This window comes from Macrotis lagotis, chromosome 8, assembly GCF_037893015.1.
Source record: "Macrotis lagotis isolate mMagLag1 chromosome 8, bilby.v1.9.chrom.fasta, whole genome shotgun sequence".
Classification (NCBI taxonomy): Eukaryota; Metazoa; Chordata; class Mammalia; order Peramelemorphia; family Peramelidae; genus Macrotis; species Macrotis lagotis.
Genome location: NC_133665.1, coordinates 97367741 through 97388382, shown reverse-complemented (window position 1 = coordinate 97388382; position 20642 = coordinate 97367741).

The window sequence follows — 20642 nt, the reverse complement described above, 5'->3', positions numbered from 1 at the left end:
GTTTCCAAGGGATGTTACAGATTGATATATATTCAAACTGCTCTCCAATTTCAACCAGCCTTATTAAAGACCAAAGGTCCCATAGAGTATAAGAACTAGATAATGAAAGTATTATTATCTTCATTTGATGAGTGAGATAAGAGATGGGAAGTGATTTGTCAAAGTCATACTGCTATTGAATCTACTGAGTATCAGATGTTACTGGGATTCGAAATGAGAATCCCCAAGATATTCAGGTAGAAAGAAAGGATCCTTTTTGTGACATTGCTCTCACATTCAGGTGGGAAAATGGAGCTCAAACATATCTGCTTACAAGGAATGAAACTGAAAAGGTTCTTCAGGATTCTAGAGTAAAGTCTCAAGAAACCCAAAGACCAGGGAAAACCCATTCAGGACATGGGTGGTCTCTTGTGATGCAGGGAAAGGAGGATGATGGTTTGAGCTGTCCCTTTGTCACTAACTTGCTGTGTGATTTTGGCCAAATTCTTACACTTCTCTGAACCTCACTTTTTTTTTCACTGTAAAATGTAGGGAAATTGTACTTTATCATCTTTTTTAGCCCTTTAAGTACTGAAATCCTGGGACTTCTGATTAGGAAAGGCAATTTGGCAGAGTGGAAAGAGTTCCATATTTAGCATCAGCTAGACTTTAGGCTAAACCCTAACTTTGCTATTCAGTAGCTGAATGACTACGGCAAATTACTTAACCTTTTTAGCCTTCAGCTTCCTCATTTGTAAAATGGGGATAATTTACACTGCTTATCTCCCAGCTCTTGTGAGGGCAGCACTTTATGAACCATCAATGCTACGGAGACCATTATTATTTTAACCTCATCTACATCTGCCAGCTGGATGATCTCATTTCCTTCTACTCCTGGGCCTCAGCTTCAGAAAACCAGAACACATAAAAAGAAACTGATTGGTTCTGCCCCTGCCACCCCTCAAAAAATCTTGTCCTCCTCTGAACTAGATTAGATGACCATACCCCATTTTGAAAACTTCCCTTTCATTTTTCTGTAGATGCATAAGAATGATAGAAATAGTGGAGATTGGTAAGGAAAGTGACAAGTTTGGAAAGTCCTGAGAGGGTGCAAGTCCCAGTAAGAATTTAAAAGGGGGAGCCAGTGTTTTATATTTCTACCTTTGAGGATGTGCTCTTCTGGGTGTTGAGCTTATTATGTACACTCAGGAGATGGTTACTCTTTTGGTTTTACTGAGGATCCTTCTTCCCCTTCCCCACCAGTCTGACAACAACATTAAAAGATGTCAAGTGCCTCAGAAATCAATGAGAGAAGGTACAGAGTAGCAGACACCCTTCCTTAGTCACAATCTTTGACTAAGTCTATAGGTAAATACATATGGTTGTGGTCCTTAGGAGAAGATGATGAGATGACACTGACCTCAGAACCTCTGATGATCAGCTTTGGATCTTGGGGTTCAGCTGACAATGGGCCAGGAAGTGAATAAAATTCCCATAGGAGGCAGAATGGATTATCACTGGTTCTGAAATCAGCCTATGTGAATAGGACAATGATGACAAAACAAAACCTTCTTCACATCTCTGCCATATTGTTGCGACCAATAATGCTTTGAAATATGTTTGTCTGCTTGACAAAACACAAAAGGAAAGTTAGAAGATTCAAAATTATATTTGATTTACTTAAGCCACTGGGATAAGAATGCTTAGACTTGCAATTTCATTCAGTAAATGTATTCTAATCTAGATGTGATTGAATTATCCTTTCTGATCACATTGGGGAAAGCAATTACAATCGGGTCGGAATGGGGACTAGCACCATTTGAGATTTATGAGTAACATTCATTTCACTAAGCAGAGAACTAGAGAGCCAGCTAGTGAAATGGTGGGGGAGGGAAGATGAGGGAAAGATTGATCATGCAGGTATGTAGGGGACTGAAACACCCTCACTGTACACTGAGCATGCTCAATTGGGAGTCAGTAAATCTTATCCACAGAAACCTGGGAGCAGGCATAGGGCAAGTAGGTGAGAGCAGCTTGGTCTTGGACTGCCACCTGATGGCATATATAGATATTGCACCTCAGTTATTCCAAACCTATCCCCTAGGAAGCATGTGAAACTTAGGTTGCCCTTGTGAGCACATGTACTTAATAAAGAGTATTTAACTTTTTTTTCTCCTCCTCTCTTCTTCCTTTTCTTTTTCTTCCTCTTCTTCTCCTTCTCCTTTCTTCTTTCCTTCCCTCCTCCTTTAATCTTCCTTCTCCTATCTTTTTTTTTTAGGTTTTTTGCAAGGCAAATGGAATTAAGTGGCTTGCCCAAGGCCACACAGCTAGGTAAGTGTCTGAGACCGGATTTGAACTCAGGTACTCCTGACTCCAGGGCCAGTGCTTATCCACTGCGCCACCTAGCCGCCCCCTCCTATCTTTTTTCTTCTCTTCCTCCTCCTCCTCCTCCTTCTACTTCTCCTTCCTTCTTTTCTTTCTTCCTTCTTCTTCTTCTCTCCCTACCTTTTTCTTCTTCATCATCATCACCATTTATTATTCTTACATGTGAGGAACTTGATCAGTTACTGGGATGATCTGATGCATTTTGGCATGACAGCCAAACACAGAGATCAAAGTAAAATAAACTAGTTAAAATTATGGAAATTGTCCCTTCTCTCATATATTGGAAAGATAGCTTACTTTTTAATATACTTTTATTACTATTTATTCCACTGTCTATAACTTCTGGAAATCCTCTCTCCTCACTCCACTCTAAACCAACTCTCTTCTCTAACAAAGAAAAACAGCTAAGCAAAAAATCTTCATCCAATAAGGACGCCTGATGATGCCTATTCCATTCTGTCCTAGGAGTGCCCTGTTTTTCTGCCAAGAAAAGGAATGTTTCATCATCTGTTCTCTAAGGCAAATACTGGTTTTCCAGTTGCTCAGTTTGGCTTCCTTTTAATGAGCTTTTCATTGACATTGTTATAATCATTTAGTAGCCAATCTTTTGGTTTTGCATCTTTTACTCTGCACCAGTTTACATAAATCTAGAAGATAAATTTATTTTTGTGTCAAATATTAATATCAGGAAAAGGAACAAGTTTGAGAGCTGAAGATCATGAGTTTGGTTTGGGATGTGTTGAATTTGAGATAGGAATGTAACATCCAAATGGAATTATCTCATGGGCAGTTGGAGTTGTGGGATCAGAACTAGAGAAGATGATACGGAAATCATCTGCCTGTAGGATCAGAAATGTACTTAAACATCATCTAATCCAAATCTTTCATTTTATAGCTGAGAAAACTGGGGCCAAGAGAGCTTAAGTAACTTGCTCAAAGTCACCCAAGAAGTAAAAAATGGCAAAGACAACATTGATCCTCTTGCTCCATGTACCATGCTGCTAGAGTTAAAGTCATAGGAATGAGGGGAAGCTGGGTGGTGCAATGGATAGCGCAGGAGGACCTGAGTTCAAATCCAACCTCAGACACTTAATAATTACCTAGCCATGTGACTTTGGGCAAGTCATTTAACCCTTGCAAAAAAAAATAAAGTCATAGGAATGAATAAAATTGCCAAAGGGCCAAGGACAAATGCTTTAGGAATATCCTATTTTAGAAGTCTAACCTTGAAGAATCTGTTGGGTCCACCTGTACCTGTTCTGTATCATTCTATATCAGGGCATACTGTCAGAACGAAGCCTGAGGATTTTATGAAGTACCTTTTTGTGAGAACCTCATCTGACCTCATCTTGTTCTTTGTTAGTTATGTTTGGTAAGATGAAAGCCCTTCCGGACGGCTAGGTAGTGCAGTGGATAGAGCACTGGCCTTGGAGTCAGGAGTACCTGGGTTCAAATCCAACCTCAGACACTTAATAATTACCTAGCTGTGTGGTCTTGGGCAAGCCACTTAATCCCGTTGCCTTGAAAAATCTAAAAAAAAAAAAAAAAAAAGATGAAAGCCCTTGGAGAGAAGAGACCATTCAAGTATGTCCAGTCTGTTACTAGATAACTTGGGTATTGTTTCTAGCTGTCCCTCATGCTTGGAACACTTCTTCCTAGAATATCCTACTACTGACCTTACTCACAATCCTGTTAAGCCCCAACTAAAATCCCTTGTTTTATTAAAAGACTTCCCCAACCCCTCTTAGTTCTAGAGCTTTCCCTCTTTTAATTTTTTCTTGTAAATAATTTGCTTTGCATATTATTGTTGGCATGTTGACTCCCCAAATAGATTGTTCACTCCTTGAGCATGGATTGTCTTTTGCCTCTTTTTTGTTTCCTCAACACTTAGCATAATGCCTAACACATAGAAGATGCTTATTAAAAATGTATTGATTGATTGATAGATAAAGCATTTTTTAAGTTCTTACTGCTTACCAAGCCTTGTACTAATAAGCTCTAGGCTTTTTTTTTTTTAGGTTTTTGCAAGGCAATGGGGTTAAGTGGCTTGCCCAAGGCCACACAGCTAGGTAATTATTAAGTGTTTGAGGCCAGATTTGAACTCAGGGATGCCTGAGATCTATCCACTGTCCCAAGCTCCAGTCTTAATACAAAGCCAGCCAAGCAAGACAATCCCTGTGCTTAAGGCATTTATGTTCAAATTCAGTAAAGACAACTCATAAAGGAGAGAAAGAAAGAGGGCCAAAAGAAAGGCTAGAGAAGGGAGGAATGCTGGGAGACAGGAACATTATTGGAGGCTATAAATTTATTTTTTGTTTACAACTAAACCTGTTCAATTGCCTCAGGCTTAATGCCCATAGGCCTATTTTTATTTTCATAATGAAGTATAATTTCTTTTTGCTCAGACCTTGCAAACATAATTAGCACCTAGCACTTAGAATGGAATGACAAATTACCACCATACCGCCTTATAAAGGCTTCATCAAAACACATTTTAGAAAACAGGAAGGTTTTTAATTGACTATGTAGGCACCTGAACAATAATAGCTTGCATTTTTGTATCCAAATTTTATTTCTAGTTTGCATCTGTCTATTGCCTTAAGGTTTTACAAAGCCTCCCAATAGCCTTGTGAGATAGGTAAAGCATTATTATTTCCAATTTACAGAGATGGAAAATGACTTGCCCAAGTTCCTGCAGTGTGACACAGCCAAGACTCAAACCAACATCTTATTACATGTTTTCTTCCACTGTATTCTGCTACTTCTCATAAGATCCTAGATTCAGAGCTAGAAGGCATCTCCAAGTCTGTTGATTCTAACACATCCACTTTAATAGATGAAGAAACAAAGGTTCAGAGGCTTGACTGAGGTCACAACGTGGTGTTTGAGGGAAGATTTCTTCCTGACTTCAAATCCAATGTTCTACTTCACTGCCTATGGGGCCACAAGCCTAATATCTTCCAATATCTTCTTTCAGGAACATTTTGGATTCATTTACTAATTGAATGGCTTTGAGGAAGTCATCCATCCTCTCAGATTCAGTTTTTACAGTTGGGTTCTCTACTTCACTACATTGTTATAAGGAGAGGGCTTTATAAACCTTCAAGTATGTGTATGTAAGGCATTATTAATTACTTGTTTAAATTCTCTATCTATTTGTATTGCATTATATTTTTGGAAAGAACAACAGAAAAAGTAGTGTTTGAGGAATTTCAATTATTCAGTTGCTTCAGTCATGTCCAACTCTTTGTGACCCTATATGGGGTTTTCTTGGCAAAGATACTGGAGCAATTTGCCATTCCTTTCTCCAACTCATTTTATAGATGAGGAAATTGAGGCCAATAGGGTTACACAAGGTCACACAGCTAGTAATCATCTTGAGATCAGATTTGAACTCAAATTTCACTGACTCTAGGTCTGACCCTCTGACTCAATCAATAAGTAAATTGTTTAGAATCCTAGAAAAATTGGAGTGTCATTCACATACCACCTAGTTACCCCTCTCATAGCATTAATATTAGGGACAAAATAAGAAAAATGTATTCTTTCTTGCCTAAGTTGTTCATGACCAGGTTGTAAATCCATCTCAGAGTTCAAGTTATGAAGGTTTTCCTAGAGATTGGGGTTCCACAGACCCTCCCAAGGATAAGATTTCATAAGGACCATGAATTTGGATGGGAAAAAAATAACATCTTTATTTTCATTTGCTTCTCACTAAAATTCTGCATGTCTTTCCATTATGAATGTAGGCAAAAAACATTATTCTGAGAAGGGGTCAGTTAGGTTTCTCCAGATTACCAAGTGAGGTCCACATTTTATAAGGTTAAGAATTCCTTCTAGAGATACTAATTTCCTCCAAATACTCCAGTTTGTAGATTTCAAAGTGCTGATTATAACAATGATCCCCAAAATTGCACAGCCTCCTAGATGGGATCTTTAATCATTCAAAAGAATTTTATATAACCACCTACACTGGGGAAAAAATGACTAAAAGAATGTCTATGGTCCAGACTATGGCATGTAGCTGGAGATCAACTTTAAAGCCCAACCTTGTAAAACTCAACCTATAAAGTCCAGTAAATATATCTTGGAGAAACAATGCAAAAGGACAATGGGATAAATGCAGTAGAAATAAGTAGAAAGGGGCAGCTAGGTGGTGCAGTGGATAGAGCACCGGCCCTGGAGTCAGGAGTCCCTGAGTTCAGATCAGACCTCAGACACTTAATAATTACCTAGCTTAACCCCATTTGCCACTTAACCCCATTTGCCTTGCAAAAACCTAAAAAAAAAGAAAAAAGAAAAAAAGAAATAAGCAGAAAGAGAAGTATGGACTCTATTGCCTTTGATAAATATCAAAGGTCTTTTCACATCCTTTAAACTTCTTGTAAAAAAAAGACTCATCTTTTCAATACCAGTATTCATTCTGCATTTCATGCTAATGAGTAATGATGTTATAGTTTTCAAAGAACTAAAATTAAGCCTCACCCAAAAAACAATGGAGAGGCATAGGATGTTCATGAATGGGACACAGTATGTAACAAATAAGGAGAACCAGAATAAAATATGTTGTGCAGGGAAAACATAAGGGGAGGAAAAAAAGAAATGGGCTAATCCCAGTGGAAATAAGTAATAACCAATGAAAAGCCTGTAGGACAGGTAGAATCCCTGAGGCAAACTTGTGAGGAGACTGGAACAAGAGTTTCACAAGTAAGTATGAATGGATTGCAATATGTGCCCATCAATGAGATCACAGATTCATAGTTGAGTGTCCATCTATATCTCAGCTCTGGACACCATAGTTTAGAATCCTGGCAAAGTTGGAGTGTCATTCACATGGCCCTGAGTTCTAAGGTTCCTACAGCTAGCAATATTCTTCATGACACGTCTCCCTCTTCACCTAGCCAGTAATCTAAGGATCACGTCCAAGTTTCCAGCATCTCAGAACCTCAGATCTTCTCTCCGTGATCACCTCAATTGCCATCTGCTGTAAACAACAAAAAGAAAATAACACTGGGGACACTGGCAATCATGCAATGGTTTCTGCTTCTTTGCCCAGGAAGGTTTATCTTGGGACTGAGTGAAGGCTATTATCCTTGGGAAGTGAGAAGGAAACAATATGGGGAGACCAGCCAAGACAACTGAATAAAAGGAAGCAGCACAGTGCAGAACCCCTCACAACAACTCCAACAACAATATAAGAACATGGTACTGACTAGTGATCAGAAAATCAAAGAAGAAAGCATAGTGAATCATATTTTCAGTCTAAGATCACAAAACTGACCTAGAGGCAAATGACCAAGGCAAGATCTATGGAATAGTGGTGATCTAGGATCATAAATTTAGTATTCAGAGTCAGGAAAATAATACAGAGACATCCAGAATCAACTGGGGACTCAGTTCCCTGCCCAAGACGAAGGGAGGGGTCTCCCAAAGGAGTCTGGAGTGTAGACTCAGCATTTTAAGCCCCAAGCCTAAATTTGCCCAGAGCAGATCCCTGACTCAGAACATCAGTTCCAAGTCTCCCAGAAGGACTGGGATTACAGCCTCAACCCTCAGAAGTTTGAATTAGGTATTGCTAAAGTAGGCCAACAACACAAGGAACCCCACCCCCAGCTGATCTGGGTCTCACCACCACCCACCCAGGAAAACAGCAAAGGGCCTGACAAAACTGTAAATTCAGCTAGAATTCCTAGTTAGGCCTACACACCAGATTTCTTAAAGCAGATTGCTCAACTAATAACCAAAAAAAAAAAAAAGAGCTATTGGAAGGCCAGAGATATCCAAGATACAAAGCTAATAGAAGAGAACATTCCCAAAATTCCTGTAAGAAAAGACTTGAAGAAAATACAATTTAGTCATAAGGTCAATTGTAATTCTTAGGCAAAAATGACACAGGGCAGCTAAGTGGCAAAGTGGATAGAGCATCAGCCTTGGAGTCAGGAGTATCTTAGTTCAAATCCGACCTCAGACACTTAATAATTACCTAGCTGTGTGACCTTGGGCAAGTCACTTAACCCTATTGCCTTGCAAAAAAAAACTAAAAAAAAGAAAGAAATGACACAAGAGTTTAAAAATTAGCTTTAAATGATGTTATAAACTAAATGAGAGTGTCAGAGGAAAGAATTACAAAAGAATTGAGAGCTGTGGAGAAAAGATGGAAAGAAAATCAATAGCTTAGCAAAAGAGGTACAAAAATCTTATTTAAATAACAGATTCCCTGAAAATAAGAATAGACCAAAAGAAGTTAATGGCCCCATGAGTCAATAAGAAATATTTTAGTAATATTTTATTTTTCAATTACATCTAAAGACAATTTTTAATTCATTTTTACAAAATTTGAGTTTCAAATTTTTCTCCCTCTCCTCCTCCCATTTTCCTAAAATGATAAGTACCTTGATATAAGTAATCTATGTGAAGTCATATAAAACATATTTTCATATTAGTCATCTTGTAAAGTAGGTTAAAACCATGAAAAAAATAAAGTGAAAAATACTCTTTTTCAATTCGCATTGAGTTGGGGCAGTTAGGTGTCACAGTGTTAAGAGCTCCGGCCCTGGAGTCAGGAATACCTGAGTTCAAATACACTTAATAATTGTTGGGGGCGGGGGGAAGAGGCTTGGCGGTCGCTTAGAGGGGGAAACATAATCACCTTATAAGGGAATGTTACAGAACTCGGCCCCTCATTGGGTAAGAGTTCATGGGAGGGAGGACAGAGGGGATAAAAGGGTCTGCTGAGAGGTGGGGGGGAGCGGGAATGTGATCACAGAAGAATAAAGACTGATTACCCACCTCAGGCGCTCTGTCTGGTTCTTCCCCCATCAAAGAGTGGGGGCCGGGGGTACCCCGAAGACTCATCACGCGTTGGACTGGTGAGTAAGAGGACGGACTAGCATAAAGAAGCCGGCGTTGTAAATAAAAACCCGGCAAGTGGCGCCCGGAACAGGGACCTGATTTTGCTAGGGAACGTCTGAATCCGCTGGTCGGATTCTCCAGACAGCCTCGGTCGTTTCCGACCGGGAGGAAGGAGAGGGCGTTTACTCTCAGATATTGCCTGAGGGACATATCCCTATTGTGTTGACTATGCTTTCTTTCCCCTCCCTTTCTCCTTCTGCTCTAATCACGCTCCTTGCCTTGCTGGCCTGTCTGATTGTGCCCTGCTGCCTCCTTCTCTTTTGCCGAACGGGAACTTTCCAGTTCTGCCACCTGTTAGGATTGCAGCCTCGGCTAGTAGACAGCATGGGGGGCCGGAATAGTATTCCCGCCTTTGAGCCGGAGGAAAAAGGGGTCGTTGCAGCGCAGCTTTATAAACTCTGCGCTAAGCATGGCCGTAAATTACCTATCAAGACGTGCCGTGCTTTTGTTGAGAATATCTGGAACATCTGCCCTTGGGTGCAACATAGTGGGATCCAACCAGATAAATGGAAGGTGGTAGGGCAGCAGATGGCCTCCTATAATGACACCTGCCCGGGAAAACTGACCCCCAAGGATTTTACAGTGTATAAGATAGTGGATGCAGCCCTGCATCCCCAGAAGGTGACTTTGGCACGAACAATCAGCACTCAGGTGGGTAGCTCGTTGGTGGGATCGGATTCAGAGAGCTCAGAGGAAGAGGGAAGGCCACCCCCTCCCCTGTATCCGTGGGAGGAACTTAGAAGAAACAATGGGGGAACAAGGGGCCCCCAGGGAGAAGATTCAGGGCCGGAAGTTTCCGAGCGCGGGAAGGGAGGGGTGCAAACAGTCCTCAGGGGTGGCAGGAAGAGGAGCGTGAGTAGGTGGGACCGGGAGGCTGCTGACGAGGAGGGAGAAGTCCGCGCTGATTGGACAGCTGCCGCGCCCCAGGCTTGGCAGCCCAGCCAGGAAACAGAGGCAAAAAATCCCCCGTGTTCCTTGTCCGCCCTTCAGAGATCCCCTCAAGGGCTCCGCCCATCCGGCCTACTTGCCACCAGTGCCTCCATAGCAATAGAGAAAGGGGAGGAGGTGGACTGGGATGACTGGGGCCTCTACCCGGTATTTACGGACCCCCTTACCGGAGCCCGAGACTACCGCCCTGTCCCTTTTAAGATGCTTAAGGAACTTAAGGAGGCCGTGACTAAATACGGCCCAAGCTCCCCTTATGTAAAAAGACTGATGCAAAACCTCTTTGCTACGCACCCTTGGACCCCTGCTGACTTTGACGAAATTGCAGCCGCGTGCCTGGATGCCTCCTCATATTTAGCTTTTAAGGCTCAGGCCCGCAGAGAGGCCTCTAAGCCGGCAAAATCCCGGGGTTATACTCCCCTGGATTTAGCCATTGACCTCCTGTGTGGAACTGGAGCCTATACTGACCCTGCTGTTCAGGCCCAGTATGGCCAGTTTGAGCTAGAGACTGTTAAAGAAACACATGTTGCAGCTTGGGATAAGATTGGAGCCATGAAAGGGGGGAGAGCCACACAGAAGTTGGTTGGGCTGAAGCAGAGAGCAGATCAGACACCCCTCTCATTTGTGAACGAGGTTAAAGGGACAGTGACTCGTATAATGGGAGACACCCCGGGATCTGATCTACTTATGAGACAATTGATTAAAGAGGGTCTTCGCCCCAAAGGGATCGCAGCCATTAGCAGCCTTCCCCCCGACGCTTCATTAGAAGGAATTGTTGACAAATTGCTGGACATGCCCAGCGAGGATTCAATTCAGGCCTTAGTGACTGCCATGGAGAACCGGGAGGATAGCCTCCTGACCGCCCTTCACGGTATGCAGGTGAGACCCACCTGTTTTGGGTGCGGAAAGCCAGGGCACCTCAAAGCACAGTGCAGGCAGCGGCCCCCCTCCACTTCAGTTCCGACCTGTTATTCCTGTGGAAAGCCAGGTCACATAGCCAGGTTCTGCCGATCCAAAGGGAAGTCGGGAAAAGGGAAAGGGAGGGGCCCGGCCGCGGGCCCCCCCCCCCCCCCCCCCCCCCCCCCCGTGCTCGAAGACAGCGGCCCCATTACTGTGACTATCCCCGTGAGGGTTGACTATAGAGAAGGGACACAGCAGAGAGAGATCGGGCCTTGGGAAACCTCGATGATTCCCATCGAGCTAAATATTTTCCCAGCGCTCATCACAGGGGCTGAGAGATGTGTGGACTTAGTCACCCATACCCAGGTCATTTTTGGTCCCGGAAGTCCCACATCCGTAAGGGTCACAAACCCCCACCCCTTTCCCACCTTGGTAAAACAGGGCCAAGAGGTAGGAAAGGCGCTGCCCTTGCGGGCCCCTCCCGCTCATGTGAACTGGGTCCACCCGGTCAGCTCTGGGCGACCACTGTTAACCGTCACGGTGGAAAATCAGAAGCTCGAAGGGATAATTGACACTGGAGCCGATTGCTCTGTCATAAATAGGGGACAGTGGAGGCGTGAGTGGCCACTCCTACAGAGCCCTCAAGCAGTGACAGGGGTGGGGGGCAATAGATCTGCCATGAAAGCAGCACACGCCCTACGGTGGTCAGCTTTGGAAGAATCTGGACTCTTCACCCCACTGTGCCTACCCGACCTCCCTTATGCATTATGGGGTAGAGATATCTTGAGCCAGCTTAACCTGACACTTGCCACCCCTGATAGCCTGCGGGGAAATTAATTGGGGCCACTCTAGAGATGAGCTTTTCCCCCAGAATAACATGGATTAATAAGAAACCTATTTGGGTTGAGCAGTGGCCCCTGACAAAAGAAAAGCTCATCGCCCTCACAGACATAGTAATGACCCTCCTGCACGAGAACAAAGTGGAACCGTCCCTTAGCCCGTATAACTCCCCCGTCTTTGTCATAAAAAAGAAAGGGGGGAGTTGGAGAATGTTGATTGATCTTCGGGCAGTAAATGCCAACATGGTACCCATGGGGACCCTCCAACCTGGTCTCCCTATGCCCACTGCAGTCCCGCAAGGGTGGACTATTATAGTGATTGATGTTAAAGACTGCTTCTATAGCATTCCCCTCCACCCGGAGGACAAAGAAAAATTTGCCTTTTCCCTCCCCGCGATCAATTTCCAAGCCCCCAGTAAACGTTATCAGTTCACCGTCCTACCTCAGGGAATGGCCAATAGCCCCACCCTGTGCCAGCTTTACATGGATACTCTGCTACATCCTATCTTTTTAAACAGAAAGGGGGAGTTGGCAGGTCACCGACCCATTCAGACCTGTCTCAGGTACTATTTACCATAAATTTCCTACAAGTCAGGGATGACGGCACTACAGCCGCCCAGAGATTTTTCTCCCCAAAAGGACATGCTAAGAAAGAACCAACGCTCCTGCCCTCTCCCACCAAGGCCTTACCAGGCTCTAAAGTCATGTGGAGAGATGAAGAGGGAGGTTGGCTTGGCCCTGTAACGGTAAAGAACAGAAGACAGGGCCACCTGTCATTTCATCCCGAGGATAAGATAGAAGAGCCAGAAAGATGGCTCCCTGTTTACAAGATAAGAGACCTTAATTAATGCCCAACCCTACGGGGTGAGAGGAATTTCTTTCTTTTTCAGGCCTTCTGATCATCGTAGGGATCCTTGGAGGTGCTCCATCTGAAGGAAATCCGACATGGGGAATACTCCGAGTTATTCCCTCTCCCCTTCCGGTAGCACGGAACTCCCCGATCTACCCTCGCCTGCTAGTGACCAATACATCGATGGGGCTCCCTTCTGCCTCGGTGGGGCCCCTCATGTGTGGCCACAGGGGAAGACATCGAGGATCCCATACCATGGAGGGATTGCCAGATGGCGGGAGGATACCCCCTTGAGGGTGAACAAGGACGCTGATTCTGGGAATCACCCTACTTGTTGTCTGTTTCTGCCGCCTAGCTAGGTGACAGAGGGGCTATATGCTTCTTACTCAGAAAGCCTTCATGGCCATAGAGACGGGGGAGGATCCCCAAGTCTGGCTAGCCGCCATGCATGACATGTGACACCTAGGGGTAAGACGAGGTAAACCCCAAGACGGGCAACTTCTCCTGACCCAGCCACCTAAGACGGGCAAGGTCCTGGGTTGAAGGAGATGACCTAAGACAGGGTTCCTCGCCCCCGGCGGATCCCCAAGTCTGGCTAGCCGCCATGCATGACATGTGACACCTAGGGGTAAGACGAGGTAAACCCCAAGACGGGCAACTTCTCCTGACCCAGCCACCTAAGACGGGCAAGGTCCTGGGTTGAAGGAGATGACCTAAGACAGGGTTCCTCGCCCCCGGCGGATCCCCAAGTCTGGCTAGCCGCCATGCATGACATGTGACACCTAGGGGTAAGACGAGGTAAACCCCAAGACGGGCAACTTCTCCTGACCCAGCCACCTAAGACAGGCCCTGAGGGTGTCGGGCGCCTAGGACGGGCAAGGTCCTGGGTTGAAGGAGATGACCTAAGACAGGGTTCCTCGCCCCCGGCTATCAGAGGCCAGTAGAAATGACACCGCTTAAGGCTAACCTCAGCACCGCTTAAGGTCACACCAAGTGATAACCTTGTAAAACAGAAAGGGGGAGATGTTGGGGGCGGGGGGAAGAGGCTTGGCGGTCGCTTAGAGGGGGAAACATAATCACCTTATAAGGGAATGTTACAGAACTCGGCCCCTCATTGGGTAAGAGTTCATGGGAGGGAGGACAGAGGGGATAAAAGGGTCTGCTGAGAGGTGGGGGGGAGCGGGAATGTGATCACAGAAGAATAAAGACTGATTACCCACCTCAGGCGCTCTGTCTGGTTCTTCCCCCATCAAAGAGTGGGGGCCGGGGGTACCCCGAAGACTCATCACGCGTTGGACTGGTGAGTAAGAGGACGGACTAGCATAAAGAAGCCGGCGTTGTAAATAAAAACCCGGCAATAATTACCTAGCTGAGTGGCCTTGGGCAAGCCATTTAACTCCATTTGCCTTGCAAAAACCTAAAAAAAAACCAAACTAACAATTTGCATTGAGTTCATCAGCTCTTTCTCTGGATGTGGAAAGCATTTTTCATCATAATCCTTTGGGATTGACTTGAATTATTGTATTGCTAAGAAGAGCCAGGATATTCAAAGATGATCAATATACAATGTTGCTATAACTATGATCAATAAGAAATATTAAAACAAAGTCAAAGGATTAAAAAATAAAATATGTAAAGTAACTCCTATCAAAAATGACTGACTTGAAAAACAGATTTAGGGGAGATAATTTAGAAATATAAGACTACTTGAAACCATGACAAAAAAAAAGAACTTAGACAAATTTCAAGAAACCATGAAGGAAACTTCCTAGAACTCTTAGAACCACAGGGGAAAAAGAGAAATAGAATCTACCCAGTTATCCCTTCTGAAAGAATCTCAAAATGAAAACTCTTAAGATTGTCATGGTCAAAGTCCAGAGTTTCCAGATTCAAGGGATTAAAAAAAGCTTCAAGAAGCCAGAAAGAAAGAGTTCAAGTACTAAGGAGCCACAGTCAGAATTACATAGCACCTATCATCACTATAAAGGAGTCAAGAGCATGAGATACAACATTCCAAAGGTAAAAGACAGGCTTATAATGAAGAGTAAATTATTCAGAAAAATTCAGAAAAAATTATAGGGGCAAAAATAGATTTTTAATGAAACAGAAACATTCCTAATGAAAAGACTAAAACTGACTAGAAACTTTGATATATAAACATGGAAGTAAAAAAGAAACATTAAAAAGCATACATAAGAGAAAATTGGAAAAGGCTTTATAAAGATGAAGTATTTGCAGGGTTGATAACACAAGCATCTCCTTGAGAACTATAATATCAGCAGGTTCATAGGAGTCAGCAGAGCAGTTAGGTGTCCCAATGGATAGAGCATCAGCCTGGGAGTCAGGTGGAGTTCAAATTTGGTCTCAGACACTTGATACTTAATAGCTATGTGACCTTGGGCAAGTCACTTGACCCCATTACCCCTAATCCCCCACAAAAACTTCCCCAAACAAAGCAAATGAAAAAATGGTTTAGCAAATTATAACAACAAAAAGCAAACAACATGAATGATTGTTGAGTTAGCAGTATCTACCATTGGCCTGATAAGTTTTCCCTGGATGTGACTCAGATATTATTTCTGCTGGGGGCCAGAAAGACACAAAGTACTATTGAATTCTCTTGCTTAATCAATCAACAAGTATTTATTGAGTTCTTACTATGTGTCACTCATTGTGTTAGGCACTGGAAATAAAAATACATAATAAAACAAGTCTTATCCTCAATAATAGTAATCATGTTGATGGGGGGGGCCATCAAGTAAGAGTTCAAGTAATCATGAAGCACAAATTCCAAGAAAGTATCATACAGCATGAGGAAAATTCCTCATTATCTTTCTTTGGTCCTTTCTGATCTGCTAAAAAAAGACAAAAACAAAAAAACCTACTTATAGTCTGTATTAGATTGCTTTCTATCAGGGGGAGGAAAGGGAGGGAAGGAGAAAAATGTAAATCTCAAAACCCTGCAAAAAAAAAAAGAGGGGCAGCTAGGTGGCGCACTGGTTAGAGCACCAGCCCTGGAGCTAGGAGGACCTGAGTTCAAATCCGTCCCCAGACACTTAATAATTACCCAGCTGTGTGACACTATCCACCCATGATCCCTTTGTCCTCACTATTTTACCATTCTATTTTTCTCATCCCATCATACATTTCCTTGATGACATCCTTATCTCCTGGCTAATTTCACAGTTCGTTATGGAATATAAGTTGCACCTGCTCATATCCATCATCTGTCTCCATTATCCTCTGTGTTTTATTCATTTAAAATTGTTCAGATATGGCTATATTCTATGTCTTGCTGCTGTATAGCAACACTGGTAGAGTGTCACTATTAAAAAGATGGACCTTTGTTTTTTTTCCCCAGGAAGGCTGGACTCATTAAAGGAGCTTGATGGTGGGACCTCAAGTAAGCATGCCCAAAGGCATTTGAGTTCACCTGTTTAAATCTAGCCTCATCTTTGAGATTGGTGATAACAGTGGGATAGTGGCACCTTTGGATGAAAACACCTCCTCTGATCCCATAATTTGATCCCCAGTAGATATTGGAAAAAATTACCAAGGGTCCTTTATCATTCTGGTTGCTCTCTTCTCCAGTTTGTAAACCACTTTACAAACATCTTAAACCACAATGACCTTAGTAGGCAGGTATTATCCCTACTCACAGATGAAGAAACTGAAGTTCAGAGAAGTGGCAACTTGCTCATCATCTAAGTATCAGAGGGAGGGTTTGAATTCAGCTGTTGTGACTCCAACTGCATAATGTACTATGCTACTGTGATTATTTTGTTAAGCCTTAAATAACCATCTCTATGACTGTTGGGAAACTGCCCAATTCTTCCCCAGACTGAACAGAGGTTCCTGGAACTCCTTATGGGGCTTTGGGAGGTCATTGTGATTCAAGAGCTTTTTTATAAAATGACACAGAGATGGAAACAACATAGCTCCACTCTGCCTCCAGCTCTGTCCAGTACCAGCTAATTTAATCCTCATTTCAGTCAACAAGAGGCCAAGTGTCCACTCAAAAATCGACTTCCACGACTGGGTTTCAGTAGTCCTATTCTTCTTGGAGGTACTCCTTCAAGCTGTCATTAGTCACAGACTGTAAGTCTCAAATGTGTGTGTATTTAGGCCAAAAACTGGCAGTCTGGACAGGCTGTGATTTTAATATCTTTAAACACTAAGATAGTTGTACAAATAATACTCTAGAGATTGGAAGACTTCAATTGTTCCCTGGTAAGAGAGAAATTGAAGTTTGAATCCTTACCTGGAGCAGTTGGGTGGAATGGTGGACTTGAATTTAAGTCAGATATAACTTACTAGCTGTGTGACCCCGGACAAGTCACTTCACCCTCTGCCTCAGTTTTCTCATCTATAAATGAGCTGAAGAAGGAAATGGCAAAGCACTCCAATATCTTTTCCAAGAAACCTCAAAGGGGGTCACAAAAAGTTGACAATGATTTAACGTTTGCCTCCAAATAGTTTTCTTCATTATAGGAAAAAAAAAGACACAAAAATGAGTGCTTCTCCTTTCTAGAACCTATGGCAGCTAGGGTTTGAATTCCAAGTGAGACTTAAGGAGATTTAAAAATCCTCACTGTATTTTCTACTTTGATTGCTTTTTTGTGGACATAGGGATAATAATCCTGAGATAGATATTTCCAGCTTCAAGGGTAAATTCATTAGTTTGAGAATTGAGAATTCCTGAGATCTTCAGCTGGAACTGAACAGAAACAGAAGTTTTCTGAAAGCATATCTCTTTCTTAGAGGTGACCATTGACAGGAAGATAAGTCCAAGCAAGCCCTGATCTGACTTGCTAAAAGATATTGACCCTGAGGGAGTTGTTTGGACATTGAAGAACAGATGAAAGAGAAATGCCTATTCCATGGTCCCAGCAATTGCTCCTTTCTTAAATGTTTTAAGCATCATTTTTCCAAGAGAATATAATAGAGGTTATGGATTATTAGTCATGTCATAAGACTTTATCAAAGAGTACTTATAAATTTTTTTGTACTTTGAGTAATTTCTTTTGCAATATCTTTCTTCAACATGGTCTACCTTATACAAAAAAAAAGTCTTACCCTTTTCTCTAGGGGCCAGGCTCCTCCTAGAACTGAACCAGTCGGTGCTGGAGATTAGAACTGGGGCCCCTTAGTGGGAAAGGGTGTTCCCAGTCGAAATAGGACAGTGGAATCTGTTTTTTTATACTTATCTAAAATACATATAAACAAGCAGAATAACAGGATTACACAAAGGCAGGAAATAGTCATTAAACTTTTAGAGGGGATCACAGAAAAGTGGCAAAATAATCCCAGCAGAGTAGTAGATAAAGCGTTGGACCTGGAATAAACAAAACTTGAGTTCAAATTCTGCTTTTGACACTTTACTACCTATGTGACCATAGACAAGTCCCTTAAGCTTATTTTCCTCATCTCTAAGATAGGAGTAATAGCTAAAAAGTCTCTCACAAGGTTAATGTGAGGGTAAAATGGGATACAGTCTATAAAGCATATTGCATCCCATTTACATAAGGGATGCCTCTGTGGTTAGGAAGAGAGGAGAGAGAGATAATTGAAAATAAAAGTGATGTAAAATAACAATTTTTAAATTTTTTTCAGATATATGGCAGTCTAGTCTCGCCTCAATTTTTCTATTTATTAATTTCCTCCAATCAAACAAATCTTTTTTCTATATATAGAGATTTAATTATCATTCTCCTGTTCAAAAAGTAATCCATCAACATGTGGGGATTTGTTTTGTTAGATGGAACACTGCAATCTGGAACATTCTCTGAGAGACAGCTACACTGACCCTTCAGAGTCCTCAGGTACTCAGAGCAATTTGTCTCTTACTTCCATCTGGTCAAGCCCCAATTAGCTATATGTTCCCAATACAACTTATCTAAAAAAGTTTCTATTTATGACTTTTGGTTTTTTAATATCACCACAATTTTGATCAGTATTCCTCTCCTACCATTTCCCAAACAGCCGTCCCATGTTACATAGCATTTTTTTTAGGTTTTTGCAAGGCAATGGGGTATAAGTGGCTTGCCCAAGGCCACACATCTAGGTAATTATTTAGTGTCTGAAGTCAAATTTGAACTCAGGTCCTCCTGATTCCAGGGCCAGTGCTCTATCCACTGCGCCACCTAGCTGCCCCCATAGCATTTTTAAAAAGCAAAAAAAAGAAAAAAGAAAAGGGGAAAAATCAGTATGACTGATCAATACATCCAAAAAGTCTGAAAACATGTGCAATGTATAACATTCAAGAACCACCCACCTCTGTAAAGGGCTAGGTCTTCTTTTTGAGCCATATTTGTTCTTTATAATTTTACAGTATTCATTTTTTACTCATATCTATGGTTGGGTTTTTTAATTCACATTGATGTAGTCATTGTGTAAATTGTTATCCTGGTTCTACTTACTCTGCTTATAACTTAGCTCACTTCTCATATAGTATTGATCCTACCAAGTTCATGTCCAGATCCAGATGACTACTGGATTAAGATTTCTTGGACCTGGTCCTCAGGACACTCCCAGAGTGTCACTGATGCTGCACTGGCTCTGGAACCCAAACTCCAGAATGCTGGGATGCCAAGGTACATTCCAAATCTTTTGAACTCCTACAATCAAGGAGGCTTTGAGCCCTACACCTAGCAGGTTCCATCTGACACACTCTACACATGGGGCAGACCCGCACTATACATATTTGTAACAAAGACTTTTTTTCCCCTTTCTTTCTTTTGCATTAGGACTGGAAAAGGAGAAGGAGAGAATAACCCTCCCCCTTCAAAAAAAAAGGAAAGAAAGAAAAGAGGGTTATTGAGGGACCTTCTTTTTAAATGCTGAGAACAGAATAAAAGGATAGTTCAAAAGAAGCATAGATAAGCAGGACAGTTTTTAAAAGCTACATGTTGTATGTGTGTATGTGTATATGTATTTTATTTTATTTATTTATTTTTTTAGGTTTTTGCAAGGCAATGGGGTTAAGTGGCTTGCCCAAGGCCACACAGCTAGATTATTAAGTGTCTGAGGCTCAGGTACTCCTGACTCCAGGGCCAGTGTTCTAGCCACTGTAGCACCTAGCCACCCCCTGTATATGTATTTTAAAGCAAAGTATTCTGCACTTTCATGTTCTATTTTCTTCTGTTTCACTCTATATAAAAAAATGCCTATTTTGTTTGTGAGTTCAGAATAAAAGGGAAAAAGTAACCCACTAAGAATTTATTTAGTATTACATTAAGCCTACCAATTAATTTGGGAAGAAGCAGTAACTTACTATGGGGTAATCCATGTTCAGAGAGTATCTTTTCAATTGGTTAATTTTTAAAATCTTTTTTGGTTTTTTTTTAGGTTTTTGCAAGGCAAATGGGGTTAAGTGGCTTGCCCAAGGCCACACAGCTAGGCAATTATTAAGTGTCTGAGAAATAATTTGAACCCAGGTACTCCTGACTCCAGGGCCAGTGCTTTATCCACTACACCACCTAGCCGCCTCCTAATTTTTAAAATCTTTATCAAAGTTTCTCTGAAAATGTCATGTTTCAAAATTCTCATATAATAAATATATGCATTATGTGTTTCATACAACTTAAGAGACTGATACCTATATATTTGATAGGTTTTATTATTATAAATAAGGTTTCTCTTCTTGGTCTTTTTTTAGTGGTATGTCATAGTAATAATTCATATTTATACAAAAGAGGTAGGTAGTACAAATGTTTTTGTTTCCAGTTATAAACTGGGACACTGAGACTCAGGAGGTCTAGTGAATATCTCAAGACCACACAGCCTCAAGGGGCAGCTAGGTGGCACAGTGAATAGAGCACTAGACCTGGAGT